Raw genomic sequence first — 17,594 nt, 5'->3', positions numbered from 1 at the left:
TCCATTTCCCACACCAGCTGAGATTACCATGAAGGTCCATCTTTCTAAACCTTGCCCTTTTCCTGAGGTGTGGAGGCCTTCAGGTTTATCTGACCACCGGACAGCTCTAAATGCAAAATTGGACCTATGGAGACTTTATCTTTATCTTTGTAGAAAACAGGTCCATGGGTATGAATGTAAGTCATTTCCAATGATGAGTTCAACTGATTATCATAAATTGGTTCAATAAAGAGCAAATTACTGTGGATAGCGGAGATTCAAAATAAAAACAAAGTGCTGGAGATACTTGTCAGAAAAAATGTCTTGCACTTTCTGCTTTTATTTTTAAACGTGTTGTTCATGTACAGCACCAGCTCATTCGGGATTGTTCAGCAAATGCTATCCATTCTCAAATCCTCGTGGGACAAACCTCTCAAACTAGGAATTGACTTAATGATCCTTGTTCTGTATCCATCCCACCCCCAACTCAAACCCTGAATGCATTTCTTTCCTTGAGTATAGAGATCAAAGACGTACAGATTCCATGTTTGGTCTCACCAAAGCTTTGAAAGACCTATATAAGTTCAGAAAGACTTCCTTACTCTGGTGCCTTACAAATTTCTATGTATATATAAATTTGGGATTGATCCTTATAACAAATTCTATGCCCATTCTGAATATAAATACAAATATTATTTATGCATCAGGATTAGACAAAAAAAAACAAAAAAAAGACTAATTCAATTTGACAGTTTTTAAAAAAAATGTTGCACTGCAATAATTTCACTTAGATGTCTGCTTCATTAAGTGATAAGAGTGGTGCTATGCTTTAATGACATATGATCCATCACAACACTAGCCTCAATGCTGCTAGACAATCAAAGGTAGTTTCCATGTAACAGTATGTAACGATCTGTTTGTTCAGGATATATAGACTGTTTTACAAAATGTAGCTGTCACTTATTTAATTGCTTTATACACTTAAGATGCTAGCAAATGATCAATGTTTATTCAACATCACGAGTGTTGAGATATTCTGATATAATGGAAACAATTTGCTCAACTTATTTCATACTTTGGATAAGTTGGCATTGAGACATAAAAGGAATGATACCAGATGTAAATGAATGATGATCTTGTGAAAAACAATGTAAATTCCTTTGTCTTTTCATTACGTATTATTAAAAGGAGGGATTGGTGGAGTGGTCACGTCACTCACAATCCAGAGGCAGCTGATGCAAGTTTAGTTGATTAATAATGAATTCTGAAGCTAAGAGCTATAAAATCAATGTCAATTGTCATTTAAAAACTACAGCAGCCAAATCAAAAAGGAATAACACTGAACCGAAGCCACAATACAGTGTACCCAGCCTTGTTGACTGTATACAGAATAGGCTTACATAAGCATACATGTTCACTTATTATGATATCAAGAAATAGTTAAAAGGGACAGGATATAGGCCCTGACATCATTCCAACAATATGATTGCATCAATAGTGCCATTTGCTCTGGCCTTTTACCAAAACTTCCAATTTTCCCTATTTCTTGCAATGCTAAGCCTCACCAGTCCTTCACATTAGATCTACTTCTTGATATTCCTTCTGAGATTCAATAGTTTGACTGTTTTTAATAGCTATAGTACATTTTAGCAATCAGATGTTTTGGAGTGAAAGATAGATTGTTCACAAAGATTACAATAATATTTAAAGTTCATCAAAAGAGTAGTCCATCAGACAATGAGAGCAAGTCAAGCTACAAAAAAATCAAACAGCAAAAACAAAATCTCCAGGACAACTACATCTGGAAGACAGTCAAAGAATTGAGAACCTTAAAGCTTGCCAAGAGGATTGAAATGGAGAAAGATTAGAGAATCGTTAAAATAGTCAATGGTTATTTCCTCAAAATATTCACTCGACAGGACAGCAATAATGTTTTACATCAATGGAATTAATCCATGCAGAGTTCCAGACTTTGACATCAATGAGCTAGGGTTTTTAGACAGATTTAAAGGACTCATAGAAACTAGGAGCAGGAATAGCCATTTGGCCCTTCGAACCTGCTTGGCCATTTAATCAGCCATTTATGATCATGACCGATCCTCTATCTCAAAATCATACTCTCACTTTCCCTCCATACCCCTTAATCTAAAAGCTAATTAATCTCTATTTCTAATACACTCAGTCAGTGACCCCACAGCCTTCTGTTGCAGCAAAATCCACAGATAAGACACCCTCAGAGAAACGTGTTGCATCTCAATACTAACCTGCCTCTTCAGTATCCTGAGACTGTGACTCCTGGTTCTAGACAACCCAAGTGGGGCAAACACCCTCCCTGCATCTAATTTGTCCATCCCTGTTTGAAATATATAAAATTCTATTGGATCCCATTTATTCTGCCAAACTCTAATGAATACTGGCTCAGTTGAACAAATATCTCCTCATACAGCAGTCCAGCCATTCCCACTATCAGCTTAATAAAGCATCTCTGAACTCCCTCGATGGCAAGTATACTCTCTCTTAGGTAGGGAGACCAAAAGTGCACACAATATTGAAGGTCTCCATAAGGTCCTCTATGTCTGCAGTAAGACATCCCTGCATCTGAACTCAAATCCTCTTGCAATAGAGGCCCATATACCATTTACTGCATCTAGCTGTTTACTTTACTTGACTGGCAAACAAGGACACCTGGGTCAATTTGGATATCCACAGTTCCCAACATATCACCATTAAATAATATTCTACCTCTTTGTTTCCTAGACCAAAATGTATAACTTCACATTTATTCATGTTGTACTGAATTTGCCATTTGGCTTCACCACACACCTAAATTGTCCAGATTATCTTGAAGTCCCTTTGCATTCTCCTCATAATTCATAATCCCACCTGGTTTTGAATCATCAGGGAACTTGAAAATATTGCACTTAGTTCCCTCATTCATTTATGTCTATCATAAATGAATGAGGGAACTAAGTGCAATATTTTCAAGTCTATCATAAGTAGTTGGAGCTGAAGCACTGATCCCTGCAGTGCAACACTTGTTTTTGCCTGTCAACTGGAAAAAGACGAATTTGTTCCCACTCTGTTCCTGCTCAATCAACTAATTCTCAATCTATGCCCTTATTTTAACCCCTATCCTTTGTCATTTAGCTTTGCCGACTAGGCTCTTACATGGTACTTTCTCAAAAGTGTTCTGATAACCCAAATATACCACATCCACTGGTTCTCTTATTCTACAAATTACATCCTGTAACATAGCATTAGTTAAGCATAATTTGCCTTTCATTAATCAATGCTGACTTTGTCTAATCCTGTTAATACTTTTCAAGTGTTCCATTATTACGTCTTTTATAATGCACCATAGCATTTTCCCCAATACAGATGTTAAAATAACTGGCCTGTAGTTTTCTCTTTCTCTAGTTCTGTGGATACACTTGCCACCCTCCAATCTGCAGGAACTGCCAGAGTCTATAGAATTTTGGAAGAGGAGCAACAATGCTTTCAATATTTCCAGGGCCACTTCCTTTACACAGATTATCAGGCCCTCATAACTGATGAATCTTCAATACATTTCCCAAACGAATGATTGCTTAAGACAGAAACATATAAAGCACTGAAAATTATGAAGTCACTGAATAGTGCAGTGTTCCCTATACATCGATAACATACTAACGTAGAACTTTAATATATGAAATGGAACATATCTAATTTAGTGCTAAGAGCAAATCACTCAATAATTCATAAAGGAAGAGACTCAACTTGAAGTAGTCAACTTGAGGAGCACATACATAAGGAAATCACAATAATCAAGTCAAAAAGGCACCTGAAAATATTGTCTGACCAGTCCCATTCATCTTTTTTTAGATGCAGTGATATCCCATATGGGCAGGAGAAACAGATGGGTGACCTTCAAGAAATTAAGTATGTGCAGTGAAGAGACATTAGTCTGATCCCTGTTGCCAAAGAATTGAGTTGTGAAGACTGTGCTAAAGAAAAGCCACTTTACCTTTAACAGGTGATTGAATCATAAAATCACTACAGTATAGATAAAGGCCATTCAGCCCATCAGATCTGCACCAAACCTCTGAAGAACATCCCACTCTATTCCTGTAATTCCACATTTAGCATGACTAACCCACCTAATCTCTGCAAATCATAGGGCAAGTTAGATAACCTGCATACTGTTGGAGGAAACCAGAGCACCTAGTAGAACCCCATGTAGACACAGAGAATGTGCAAACTCCACGCAGGCAGTCACTCAAGGCTGGAATTGAAACTGGGTCTCTGGTGCTGAGAGACAGCAGTGCTAACCATAGAGCTGCCATGCCATTCACTAAAGTGATGCTGGAAAGGGATTACAAGATGTCAAACAGTACAAAAGATGTGTTTAGAGACCTGCTTAAAAGTAAGCCAGAATATGTAGACATAAGATAAAATTGATGAAAGGACAGATATTGGCAATTAATTCTCTATTGTCAAAGACAAAGTAAGATGCACAATTGACATAACAAATACTTAGGCATAAGTCACCACCTTCCAAGGTGGGATGTGGGAGGTATTTTAAAAAAAAGAGCTCTTCAAATTACAAAATGACACTCAATGGGCTAATTGAAAATCTAATCCACAAGTGGAAGTGTTTAACAATATTAACAAGGGGAATGTACCTTCTGATGGCTGCAAAAAAAAAACTCCAACTGGTTTTAGGAAAGTAAGATATATTTTTTTTAAATTTGTGGTGCTGCTTCTGGCCCCTAGAGTTACCAGTTATTATTTCTGAATAATGAAATATCTCAATGAGTATAACCTGTTACTCCAGAGATCAGGCTGATGGCATAACATTTAATTAACTAACCAACTGATTTCTTTTTAAGTACAAGTAAGATTGGAGTAGAAATGAAAGCTAACAAATGTTGGACTGGGTGCTCAAGCTATGTTTTGTAAACAGTAACCTGGACTTTAACAAAAGGCAGATTTTGAGTGGATGGAGAGGGAAGTTGGAAACTCACCTACTGCTGAACAGATCTGGCAGAGGCTGTTTTTCATTAATGTGCCGCTGCTTCATTTATTACAGTAGGAGAAAACAGAATATTGTACAGTCCATGGACACAAGTTAGGTGGGTTAATAATGAGGGTCAGAAGAGAAAGGTTTTAGGGAGAAGGCAAACATTGGCACTCCTTTTGCAGGGACAAACTAGCATTCCTACCCCTTGTAACACATCATCTTCCTTAATATTATCAGTTTGTTCCTAAGTCATTTATCAGTTTGCTTCTGAGTCTTTCATGAAATCAGATGAAAATGTCTCAAATAATGATTTCTCATTCTATTTATGGGGCTACTTAATCTGGACTTTGTGATCTAACTTAGACATAGTATATTACTTGACCTTATCAACACTGTATTATAAAAAAATTCAAATAGATTGAGATTGGATACAATAGGGAATCGAAATAACTGATGTTGATTTTATGTAATTGTTAAATACGGACATATGCATTTGATATCATGCCAGTGCATATTTTAATTAAATAAAATTTGAATTTACAAAGGAGATAACAACGTTGAAACTGTAACTGGAGGCAATATCACACTACCTGCCTTGCTCTTATTTTGATTAAATGAAAGGATAAAACTAACAGTAAAACTGAAGTTACAAGTTCTATATTTAAACTTTTAAATATTCCAATTATGTGATAATAGGTTCATACTTAGCATAGTTTTAAAAGTTCATGATTGATATTTTAGACTGAGAATTCATTTAAAGTTAAATGAACTTGGAAGACTGTATTCAGTGTAAGTGTTCAGCAGAAACTTACGAAAAAGCCTAATACAGATTGGCAATTTAGACATGAAAGGCTATAATTATAGAATGTACAAAAATAAAAATATCACACTGGTAAAGGAATGATTTCCTTAACATACAAAAAAAACGACATTTTGTGACCAATAAAGTCCAAAGATTTTCCCTCATTTTAAAGTTAACGGAGAGCAAAGTCGATTTATTTCAAACTATTGCTCATAATTGGTGTACATGTTCCTCAGATGTTTCCTATTCCTTTTACATGGTCCTCTAAGGTTTATATATTTATTCAGACCACCGAGATGCCATCATATTAATTTCCTGCCAAGATCTTTGGATAAATGTTACAATGAAGAGCTGAGCTGTGTCTAAGAAATTGACCAAGATAAAAGGATTTATACGAGAACATTGATTCTTGATGTAAGATCCATATGAATTGAACTAACTGTGTTCTTTAAACTGAGAAACTTAGGAGAAGAATGAAAGACCGTAATGCAGCCTAGCAGCAACAAGATTAGAAAGGGTAAAAATACGACGAACTAACGATGCAATATTTTAAGGTCGACTTTCAAATGGTAGATTCTTGCAGGAAACAAAAACCAAAGGAAGTATACAGAATGCTTTGACCTAGAGGGATTAAGGTAGTGTTTGAATAAGAATACAACAAATAAATATATTGACTCTGCTATTGGGATTTAGTTTTCCAATTAATAATTGTCATATTATGGAAGGCTTGTCACTGTAAATGTTATAATGAAAGATACTTGTACACTTACGTTATCTCAAGGTTTTGATACCATTTTAGGATTGAAAATAGGTTATTGGAGTCAGCCAGGAACAGGAAATATGGCATGAATTTCAATGACCTCAGTCAATGGGAGTGTAAATCAAAGAAACTTAAGGGTGGATGGCAACGGTCCCAATTTATGCTGGTTTTTTCTCATCAAATTTAAATAACCAAACTATTGGGAGCATTGCAGAGAGTGCATGCCAACACTGGGCAAAATTCTCTGATCTTTGTTCCACTTGAGCAATTCTCTCAAAGAAAATAGAGCCTTTGAAAAAGTACCCATTTGTTGATTGACATGGTAGTTTGGTATATCATTCTAGGACCGCATAAATCATAATTCTAAGTTTCTAGTAAAGAACATCATATGGCACCATAATGGCTTAAATGATTTAATGAATCAGTGGCTTTACACTCAAACATTTGATCCTGATAACAGAATTCAGCAGCTTAGATTCAAAAATAAAGCATAGATGTGTCGAGAACCTCACAAACAAGAGAGAGCAAAATAAATTATTTTCCAACATAATTTCATTTAGGTGTCCTTCTCTGATGCTGTTGAATGATACTATTTGCCTTTCAGAATGGTTAATGAAGGAGAAAATAGTAATTGGAGTTTTACATGGAGATTACAAACTAATCTCATTAAACGAAATAGGAGTAAACAGTGACTTGACAAATAGAAAGGTGGTAGGGGGAACAGTGAAACAAACTCATAAAAGGAATGGATTTAATTTTGGGAAAACATCTGGAAGGTTCAAGAAAATTGGCTTCAAAAAAGGTGGTAAAGCAACCAGTCGAGGCAAAAAAAAATTGAAATGTTACAAGAACATCCTGAATTGTTTCTTGATGATGTTGTGACTAGATCTCAAGCCCATAGAATTAGATAGGTAAAAATAAAGAAGTCTGTAAAACACTGATATGATGTGGAATTTTAGTTATCGGATATAATTTTTGAAAATTTAACTGAGAAGGATGAAGTTGAAAAGAATGAGGTTGAGATGTTTAGTTTGTCTTCCTTAAAAGAATGCAACCAACAGATTTGGAATTGAAAGAATTGTACCAAGCAACTACACCAAAACATTACCCAAGGGTGACTGAAAAATGAAGAAAATAGAAACCTCTTCAAACACCAGCTGATGAGGACTGGGCAATGGGTGATCAAGCGATGGTCCCATCTGGAGTGCACAATGAAATTTTACAGGTAGCTCAAAACTTTCCAGTATCAGGTCATTTGAGTGTTAGGAAAACACAGGCCAAAATATTTATCTATTTTTTTATTGTCAGGATTATTTTAAAATGTAGTTAAATTTTGCCAGACATGCCACTCTTTCAGATAATGGGAAACTCTAAGTCCCAATTAAACCTGCACTTTTAATTCTGAGACCAACTTTAAAGAAACATTTAACAAGTCCAAAATAGATTGTGTAGGACCTATACATAAAACCAGAAATGGAAATCAGCATATTTTAACAATTATGGATGTATCAACAGGATTTGTTGAAGTGGTGCCTTTAAAGGAGATTACAGTAAATGAAAAAGTTCATTCAATTATTTTAAAGTCAATATATGATTACTTAAAGAAATGCAATCAGATAAAGGATCAAATTTCATGGCCTAGATGTTCAAAGAGACGGTGATTAGTTTGAGAATGGATCAAATTGCAACTATTTATCACTCACAATCACAATCTGCATTTGAAAGATGGCATCAAACATTGAAGACCATGACTGTACCTTATTTCCAAAAATGTCCTAATGATTGGAATAAAGGAATTCCTTTGTTATTCTTTGCTGTCAGGGATGTTCGAAGAATCCACAGGACTTAGTCCTTTTTGTCTAATGTGTGTACATGAGGTGTGAGGCCTACTTATATTGAATTAAGAGAAATTAATAAACCAAAGCTCAGAAACAATGCTTCCTACCTATATTTCTAGTTTTTTAATGTAAGTTGACTACAAAGAATTTGAAAAATGCTCAAAAAATAATGAAAACTAAAACAGGTAACAAAGCTAAAAGTCAAAAGTTTGTTGTTGGAGACAAGATACTCATGTTACTACCTGTCTCTGCGAATCATTACAAGCAAGATTCACTAAATCTTAAGAATTGATAATAAATCTGGCTGAAAGTGAATTTGCCAGTGCAAAGTTGATTTATTTGGTCCATACTGTGGAGCAAAGCCAAATAACACTGACAGAGGCAAAAGTACAAGCTATTTTGGAATTTCCCTGAATAGGGCACAATGTCAAATTTTGTGTTATGTTAGTATGAGTGAATTTTATTGAAAATTTGTTTCAAGCTTCAGCACAGTTGTTGTGTCTTTAAAGATTTATAGAAAAAGGCAGAAAATTTGAATGAACATAAGAATGTAAAAATGTCTTTGATAATTTCAAATCTGTGCTGAGAACAGTACTCATTTTTGCCATAAATAATTACGGTAGCCATTCAGCTTGGTTGATAATGCTAGCAACATTGGTGTGGGCCTTTTTTCTTGCAGGAATTTGGTATGTTCATTGAATTGTCTGTCAGTTATTTTTAAAAGAAACTGAATGAGGGTCAGCAAAAATATTCCATGCTGGAAAAAGAGACATTGAGCCTTGTGCTGGCTCTATGTCGTTTTAGAAGAGACATCAGCAACATCAAAAAAAGTTGTTATTTACATGGACCACAAACCTTTATTGTTTTGTATAAAGTTTGGGACAAGAACTTGCCATTATTTTAATGGACCTCAATTCTCTAACTGTATCATTTGAAAATTGCTCATGGGCCTGGAAAAGAAAATTTAACAATGGATGCTTTGTTGTGAACACATCTGAAGGATACCAAGTGAACTCGTGTTCATGGGCTTATGTAAAATACACTGTCATTGTATGACTGTCAACATATTATTAGTGTTAGTTTGACATAGCAATATCATTAAGGACATTTGTTTTGTAATGAAAATATCTCAATACATATTTTTGTAAGATTTATAGATCAGGTTGAGGTTCTTGATGTAAGTTTGATCACTGAGCTGGAAGTTTCATTTCCAGAGGTTTCATCACCATACAGATAACATCATCAGTGAGTCTCTGGTGAAGCACTGTTGTTATGACCTGCTTTCTATTTATGTGTTTAGGTTTCCTTGGGTTGGTGATGTCATTTCTTGTGGTGATGTCATTTACATCAGTGTCCTTACATACAGATGAGGAAGGACACCAGTTTGACTGGGACAACATATCCATCCTAGGACAAGCCAAACAACGACTTGCATGAGAATTCCTAGAAGCATGGCATTCCAACTGGAACTTTATCTAAAAGCACATCAACTTGGATCCATCTACCACACTCTGAGAAAAAGAACAGGAAATAACCATCACAGGAAAGAACATCACCACTCCAAGAAAACCTAAACACATAAATAGAAAGCGGATCAGAACAACCAGAGGCTCGCTGAAACATCTGAAAATGAACCTTCCAGCTCAGTGAGCAAACTTATATCAGAACACATTTTTGTACTTCCTGTGGGTTGGGGGGTGGGCTGGAGTGTTGTAAGGTGTGTGATTATCATAAGTTTCATTTATTATTGAGTTTGTATTTTTGAATTTTAAACTAGTGGCATATGTATTTTCTGTGTGTCTGAAGAGGTTTAATAATTATCTTGTAAGTGTTATGTGGCTGTGGTGATTTTTCTTAAGTTTGAAAGTAGTAGTTTTCAAGGCTAACTGATATTTGTTTACATTGGGAAATTAAGTAGCAAACAAAATGTATAGAGCATTAAGCCTTGGATTGAAGATTCTGGTTTTGTTTAGATGCTTTGGAGAAACACACATAGCTTGAAAAGTAAAGAGTTTTTTTAAGCATCACTTTGGGCAGTTCTGCATAATAAATGGCTATAGTTGGATGCATAGAGTCGTTGCCCCTGAAAAAAAAATGAGAAGATAGTTTGGAATTGTTGAAAATATATACGCAGTTCAGTTTACAAGTTACAGACCAAGAGTGTTTAGTGAAAATCCTGAAGAGATTATTTGAAAATGAAATAGAGTTGGCTCAGTTATATGATGGATCATGAAGTTACAGTCAGATTCTCATGACCAGAAATTGAAACAACAGCTAAAGTAAATCCTTGCTGATGATTGAGTACTGTAAAGGGATGGTTTAATTGTATTTTATTGCATTTCAACACCCTTAAATGTGCTTTACATGTAAATAAGTGGATTTACTTTAGATTAGTTTTGATTATTTTGCATAATAAACTTCAGTTTTATTATAATGCTTGAATTTGCAATATTGTGTTTCTGTCTTTCAATGAGACACCACATCATTAAAATCAAAACGAATGATCTATCATGCCAGATCTCAGTCTGGGATCTGATTTGTTCAGTAACAACATAAACTGTGACTAAAATACATGAATGACCAAAATTCAAAAATGCCTTTAAATGGTTCTGAGGTCAGTGTATGAAGGTGTCACTTGAGTGGAAAACAATTGGTCAAGACAGGGCTTATTAAAACTGTTGTACAGTATCTAAATCATTAATGCAAATATTTTAAACATATATTAGGATTTTCTAATTTTAAATGAATTTACATGAGTAGCAAAGTTGCAACTGAGTCTGTTACTGGTAGAAATTAGAATGGAGTCCAGTAACAAATACAGCATGACTTACTTTCTTTACATTTTCTTGAAGTAGTTGTTGGACCAATGACTAAAAGATAATATCTCTGATCAGTTAATCTATAAATTAAAAGTCTCAGCCCAAGAATTAACCAATAATTTTTAGGTAAACAAAAAAAGTTAATAGCATTAATATATATAGTTACACTACTTTTAAATATGGAAATTACTTGTATTAAAATAGGTCCACAGAACTTCAATAACACTGGAGGGTGGTCATAAAACAAAAAAAAATTAAAACTCTACTTCTAATGAATAATGATCCTTTCCTTCCCACCATGCCCATATTTATTCAGCCACTGAACTATGATGTATTCAAATGCATTATTTATTTTAGGCCTTCAAGCACTCAGATTTAGTGGGCTGCATCATTGGTTTTGCTGGCTGGGTGCCAGGATGAAAGCAGGATCAATGCTACGCTTTTACTTCACAAACAAAAAACTGAAGCAGGAGACCTGGGGTTACCCATTCTAGCTTCATTTACATGGATGAACTGATTGAATGCATGGAAGATCTGGAAATTTCTGGACATGAAATGGATCTTTTCCAATTTTTACTCTTGGTATAACCTGAAAGCAGACTGTAGTGGCATAGTGACAGCATACCCATCTGTAAGCCAGAAGTTCTAAGTTCAGGTTCCATTTCAAGCTTTGATGGCCATGAAAGATGTATTCATAATGTGACTAAATAGTTCCTTATCAGCCATAAATCCTTTCAATATGCCTCATATCAGGTAGTAAGAGAAGTCAACCTACTGTAGAATGCTAAAACATCATTGTAATCTGCCAAATATAATGACAGATGAATTCAATAGCAGTGCATGGTCACCAATATCATTTTACAGTAGCGTACCTGAAAATATGGAGAGACAGACACAGAAAAAATCTTCAAATTAAATGTCATCGGTACAAAGGAATATTGGAGCCTAGATTGTTCCCTTCATTAACTGTTCATATTTTCCTAACAAAAAATACAAATGTATGTAAGTCACAGAACTTCTCCCTTTGCACTAGTCTTCATTTTTGTCAAAGTTAGTGAGAGGAAACATATGCCACAAGGATTTATTTATAGTGGCTGTTACATCTGAGCAAAAAAGTTGGCACTGCTCATTTCACCTCATGGTAAGCATCTCGCCTGCCAGGTGGATATGGGTTAATGCCAATTATGGATATTATGGGCAAAAAAACTTGATAAGTCTTCAAACTTTCAGCACCACAATAGTAGCAAAATCTTAAAAAATGGTAAATAAGTCATCTTAAAAGTAACAATTACTGATATGTAAGATTTTGGGTCATATAATATTCTTACAAAAATGTGCGCACAAATCAATTGTTTAGTTCTGTGTATGAGACAAGAATTGAATGTGCAATGCTTTATCGTGTTCTATAAGCTTTGCAGTTAAACAATAAAATAATATTTCCTACCGAAAACATCTATTGAAAAGAAACATTTCCGAGAAGTTTGTGTTATTGATATTTTCTTCAGGGAAAGACCTTGTATTGACATAAATTGTGACATTCAAAATAAACTTGTGTTGTGAACTCTAATGCCAGTCCAACACAGCAGTGGAAAATCATCAAGAGCATTCCGGTGCCAAAGTGTTGCATTCAACACAGGAACATGGATAAAGCCACTCAGCCCTCCTAACCGGTTTCTGTACTCATGAATTATGAATGAACTGCACACCAAATTTCATTTATCTGCCTGTGATACATACTCTAACAATATCTCAAATTGCATTAGATTTATTGAGATATTATTCTACTCCCTGCAGGGAAAAGAGAACTGACTGTTGACATTAACCAATTATACAAGAACATTATACTTCCATTATAGATTAACACTAAGACTGCTGCTGGCTCCAAGGAATTTGTTCTTCCCTCAGCCAGCCATTATGACAGATTTCAGTGTTAGCAAAACAATATCTTTAACAGTATGGTAATAAATACCATTTGAATATCAGGTTTATAAATATGCTGAGTAAAATGCTTTGTAAATATTTAAATAAAAAGCTTTTAAAACTGTACTACTTTACTTCTTTAACTCCTCTTTCTTAACTGACCCTCTTCTCACATTTAGTTTAGGCTATTTGTACCTACTATTTCTGCAACTTCTCTTTTTGGTATAGAGCATGGGCCTGGTGTTTTTATTTCAAATTGCACTCCTTCAGTAGAATTGTACCAAAACTGTCAAAACCAGTGAAAAAGATCAGAGAAGTTTGTGTGAACTATAATCAATACACATTTGATTTTTATCTTTAAAACCAAAATATTCTATTAGATTTCCCTACCCACAAAACTGGCCATGCTACAGGACAAATCAAACAACTTTAGGAATTTCTGCTAATTATTGTAATTTGCAGGCCTTCAATAACTTTTGGTTTAGAAATATTATAATTACTGCATTGGCAAATAACTAATCAAAATTATGTATATTGTACCTTCTAAAAGTGATCTTCATTAATTTAAAACAATTAGTCAGAAGTTTTGGATTAGTACTAATTAAAAATACTTACCTTAATCATCCATTTTCAGTCAAGCTAAACAAATGCACCCCAGTAATACTTTTAAATATAATCACAGAATATTTTAAAAGCAAAACTTGAAAAAAAAATTCTAAAATATTGTCCAAAGCTACTGCTTCATGCTAATTTTTGATTTTGGGGTTAATATAACTTAGTTAAGTGGAAACCAAAGGAAAAAGCATTTCTCAAAACTTGCACAATTTTGGATGTAATTTGGGAGTGGTTGTCAGTGGGATCCAAAGTGAAAGCTCTCCTCTCCTACGCCCACCTTTGCTAGTGCATTTCCTTTCTGGAACAAAAAAGCATCGACAAACATTGGTCTTATGGTTTGCTTGAAGACTTGACCCAAAGCCTATTTTTCATTCAGGAAGACAGTGCACAGAACTTAGGAGTCTCATTCAGCCACGATACAGAACCCCTGCCAGCTCTACAACTTATTTTGTTGGGGGCACAGAAAAGCAAACCAGACTTGAAATAGAATCATTATGTTTCTAACTGTGCTATTTGCCTACAAAGTAAAAGGGATAAAATGTCCATTACTGTCAACCACCATTTTGCTTTTAAGTAAATGTTTGCTACAATGCACAAGACCACTGCAACAAAGGTGTCTTAGGCTCTGTAATGCCAACTTTACAAGCAAATAACAGCTGTGCTGATGTCTCCAATTACAAGCTGCGATTGCTATTGAAGCTATTCAAATAATATGAAATCGTAATAACTTATCATTAACTACTATCATGCATCTTTTTTCGCACACTGGCCCCCCTCCCCGTTTTAGCCCGGAGCATAATGTACGTATCGCCAGAAGTCTGAAAGGGTTAAACGGCTGAGGTAATATCGGCTTGCACAATAAATCTATCTGAAGGAACGTTCTTAAGTATATTATCCTGACCCAGACAGGCAAATTGCTGTTCGCTGTACCTAATAAATTCACACAACTATTAAATCAAGCCCAATAAAACCCATCGATGTTGAAATACTGCTGCTACTATGACCGTGGGCCTGTCGGAAAGAGCAATAAGATGACTCTCCCTTAAGTATTTAGACTAAGCACTGCTTTGTCCGTCATACTTAGGCTCTGAGGCGTGTTGAGTGTGGGAATGTGAGCAATGGGGACGCTAGGGGAGAGGATAGAACAGAATGAGCCCTTCCCAAAGGAAAATGACTGGGTAATTCATTCCATCCTATCTGGGAAGGTCTGTAAGTCTACTTGTTGGAACGTGCTTAATGTTTACATGAAACAAACAGGGCTTCACTCAGCTCTTTAACGTTGAACCACGCTGCAGGAAGATCTAGTAACTGCCTTTTTGTAAGGTAGCAAAGTCCTGTCATCTGTTGTAAAAATAAGATTCATAACTGCCATTAATTTGACGAATGGAAAAAAAGGGGAAAGGTCGTGCAGTCCGTTCAAGTTTTTCACGTTAATACACATTAGAATTAGTGCACGGATCTTTTCAATTCCCACTGCAAAGCTAATTTCATTCTCTTTATCCGAATAGATCGCTCAACTGCTTGAAGTAGCTGCATCTCATTACACATCATTGTAAGGCGGAACGTAACGTAATCAAACTGGGCGATATTTGTGGAACAGCAGAACACCAATTTCCAACAGTTGAAAACTGACTGAAGTATCCCAATGTTTTTTTTTTATTGTAATCGTCAATCATTTCAATCCACTCAGAACTCTGGGAATGCTTTTTAAAATCCTCATATACCTCTGTCGTTGGCATACTGAAGCGGATTTTAATTCGATGGAATCAAAACAATTCTTAAAATGGTCTTTCTACATGTCCTACCAGCCCGGCAAAACAATAAAGGAGACAGACTGCCTCCTTTCAGAGCCGATGGATATGTTCGAGAGCGATGCAAAAGTTCTCTCCCGTGAGTGCACAGGACGACAAAAGGCTTTAACTCCATCGTCGGTTAGTTCAGCACCATGGACAGGTTCACGCTGGCCCGCACACCGCCCTTCAATTTGAATACAGTTCCTGGGATGAAACTGGGCTATTTCCCTGCCCAGCTCCGACATTGATTGGTTATTGATGCAGTAAATGTGTCATTAATTAAATAAGAGATTAACAGCCAACATCAACCTTGCTCAAAAAGGTAATCCCGCTGGATTCCATATACTGCAGACTAATTATTGCAATAGCTTTTTTTTCTAAATCAGCCCACTCTCCAAATTTCCCCTCATCGGTTATAGCCAAGTAACCGGGATAAGGGAATCTCTCTTTCCCCAGGAGCTTTTCATTTGAGGCGAACTACCGAAAACGGTACCCGGTTAATTCTTGCTTTGCAAGCATTGCTGGGAGGCAACTTCTGCAGTATTTGCAACTTTTGTTTTATTGTGTCAAAGAGGGTGACCCCGAGCCTCTGCTTTGTGTAACCGCCCTGCCCCTGAAACGGTCCGTGCGCAATGTTGAATAGTCGGTACCCAACGACGCGTCTGGGAAACTGCAGCCCGCTCCACACGAGCAACTCTAACCGCGGGTACGGGGGGGATGGGGGAAGAAAAGGTGTCCACCATACCTTGAGACAGGGGTTGTAGCTGGAGATTGCGATGCACGGTCATTGTAAATAGCTTCCAGCTCGCTGATCGTGCAATTTTCACGTTGAGCTTTGCATCTGAAATTCCACAAGCTTGTCGCTGCTTGCTTTTGAGCAAGCGCCAGTGGGATCGCCCACGGATTGTTGGAACGACCCACGGTCTAAGTCGGCTGGAAAGTATCCATTGATGAAAAGAAGCCGCTCTCCAAGGACCCGTCTAATGCCTTTGCAATTCCTCACCACCAGTGAGCCAAGAGGCGAAACCGAACTGTATAAAAACCCTACGCAACACGACACGTCTTGTAATGAATGTCTTCAGTTCCCATCCGGCTCTCCGAGTGAGTGTTTGAAAAAAAAAGCCAGGGATTCCGCTAGCTCTGAGCTGCTGATTTCACATCTCAGCAACTCCCGCCCGCCGTCTCCCTGCGCTCACGGGCACCAATCCCTTCAATTTAACACAGCGAAGAGCTTTTCATTTTGCCAGAAGAAATTGGATTTTGCATGAACACTGATCGTAATTCCAGAAATCGATCGGCGTTCTGCAGTAACTGTGCTCTATTCGGAGTGTTGTTTTCTTTAAAAAAAAAACTGTATTCTGATCTTTGGCTTTGCACATTCATTTACACTTTTTTCCATCGAACACTTTGACTAAAATGAAAGGTTGTCCAACAAAAGAAAAACATATTGCGATAATACAATAAAAAAAGCAGCGCCCATCCACACTGTTCCGACTCGGATATTTCAGTAGTGTACTGAACTGTGTGGCCAGCTCCTTCACACCAAAGCACTCTTCAGAGAAGGCACCATTTGATGTACGAGGCGTTCAGTTTGTACCAGAGGTGCATAGACGCTTTTCCAAATGTCTGCCTGTCAGTATGATTTTGAAGCCCCTTTTACAGACTACCTGGATTTCGGTACGTTTCAACTGGCTTGGAAAAGAACAGTCACTAAATTTATCACCATAGTTACACAATGGAAAATGTTACTCATAATTTAACCAAAGAAAAGTCAGTGTTTCTCACAAAGGGTGCACGTAGAACAATGAATAAGATCAAATGCAACACAGAATGGACACTGGATTTTAATTCACATGAAAAGCGTCAAGAATCACTGTTCCTCTTATAAATATTCGGTTAAGAGAGTTAGACCTCTCTTAAAAAAAGTTATTTGAAGTTAGGTTTTTTTGGGGGGTGGGTCTAGTTAGAATTCCGTCTCGAAAGTTCAAGTCATTGAACGGGTAATTACTGTGGTGTGTTGGGGGGTGGTAAAAAGGAGTGGATATCAGTATGGAGGTAAAACGCCCACC

The 17,594-nt window shown here is 36.4% G+C and overlaps 1 protein-coding gene across 4 annotated transcripts in view; it reads right to left on the bottom strand.

The window, feature by feature from the left end:
• LOC122563223 (metabotropic glutamate receptor 4-like) overlaps positions 1-17,130 on the bottom strand; it is a 1,237,105-nt gene extending 1,219,975 nt beyond the window's left edge. For 2 of the 4 annotated variants that reach the window (XM_087973618.1, XM_043716807.2), the window contains exon 1: positions 16,271-17,130. The gene's annotated coding sequence lies outside the window, so the exon portion shown is untranslated. The remainder of the gene's footprint in view (positions 1-16,270) is intronic. The other 2 variants (XM_043716804.2, XM_043716801.2) reach the window with 2 other exon arrangements.
• Between the last annotated feature and the right edge of the window lie 464 nt (positions 17,131-17,594).

This window comes from Chiloscyllium plagiosum, unplaced genomic scaffold (assembly GCF_037043375.1).
Source record: "Chiloscyllium plagiosum isolate Xiang-an unplaced genomic scaffold, Cpla_swu_hap1 HiC_scaffold_26, whole genome shotgun sequence".
NCBI lineage: Eukaryota > Metazoa > Chordata > Chondrichthyes > Orectolobiformes > Hemiscylliidae > Chiloscyllium > Chiloscyllium plagiosum.
This window is presented reverse-complemented; position numbering and strand designations above follow the sequence as displayed.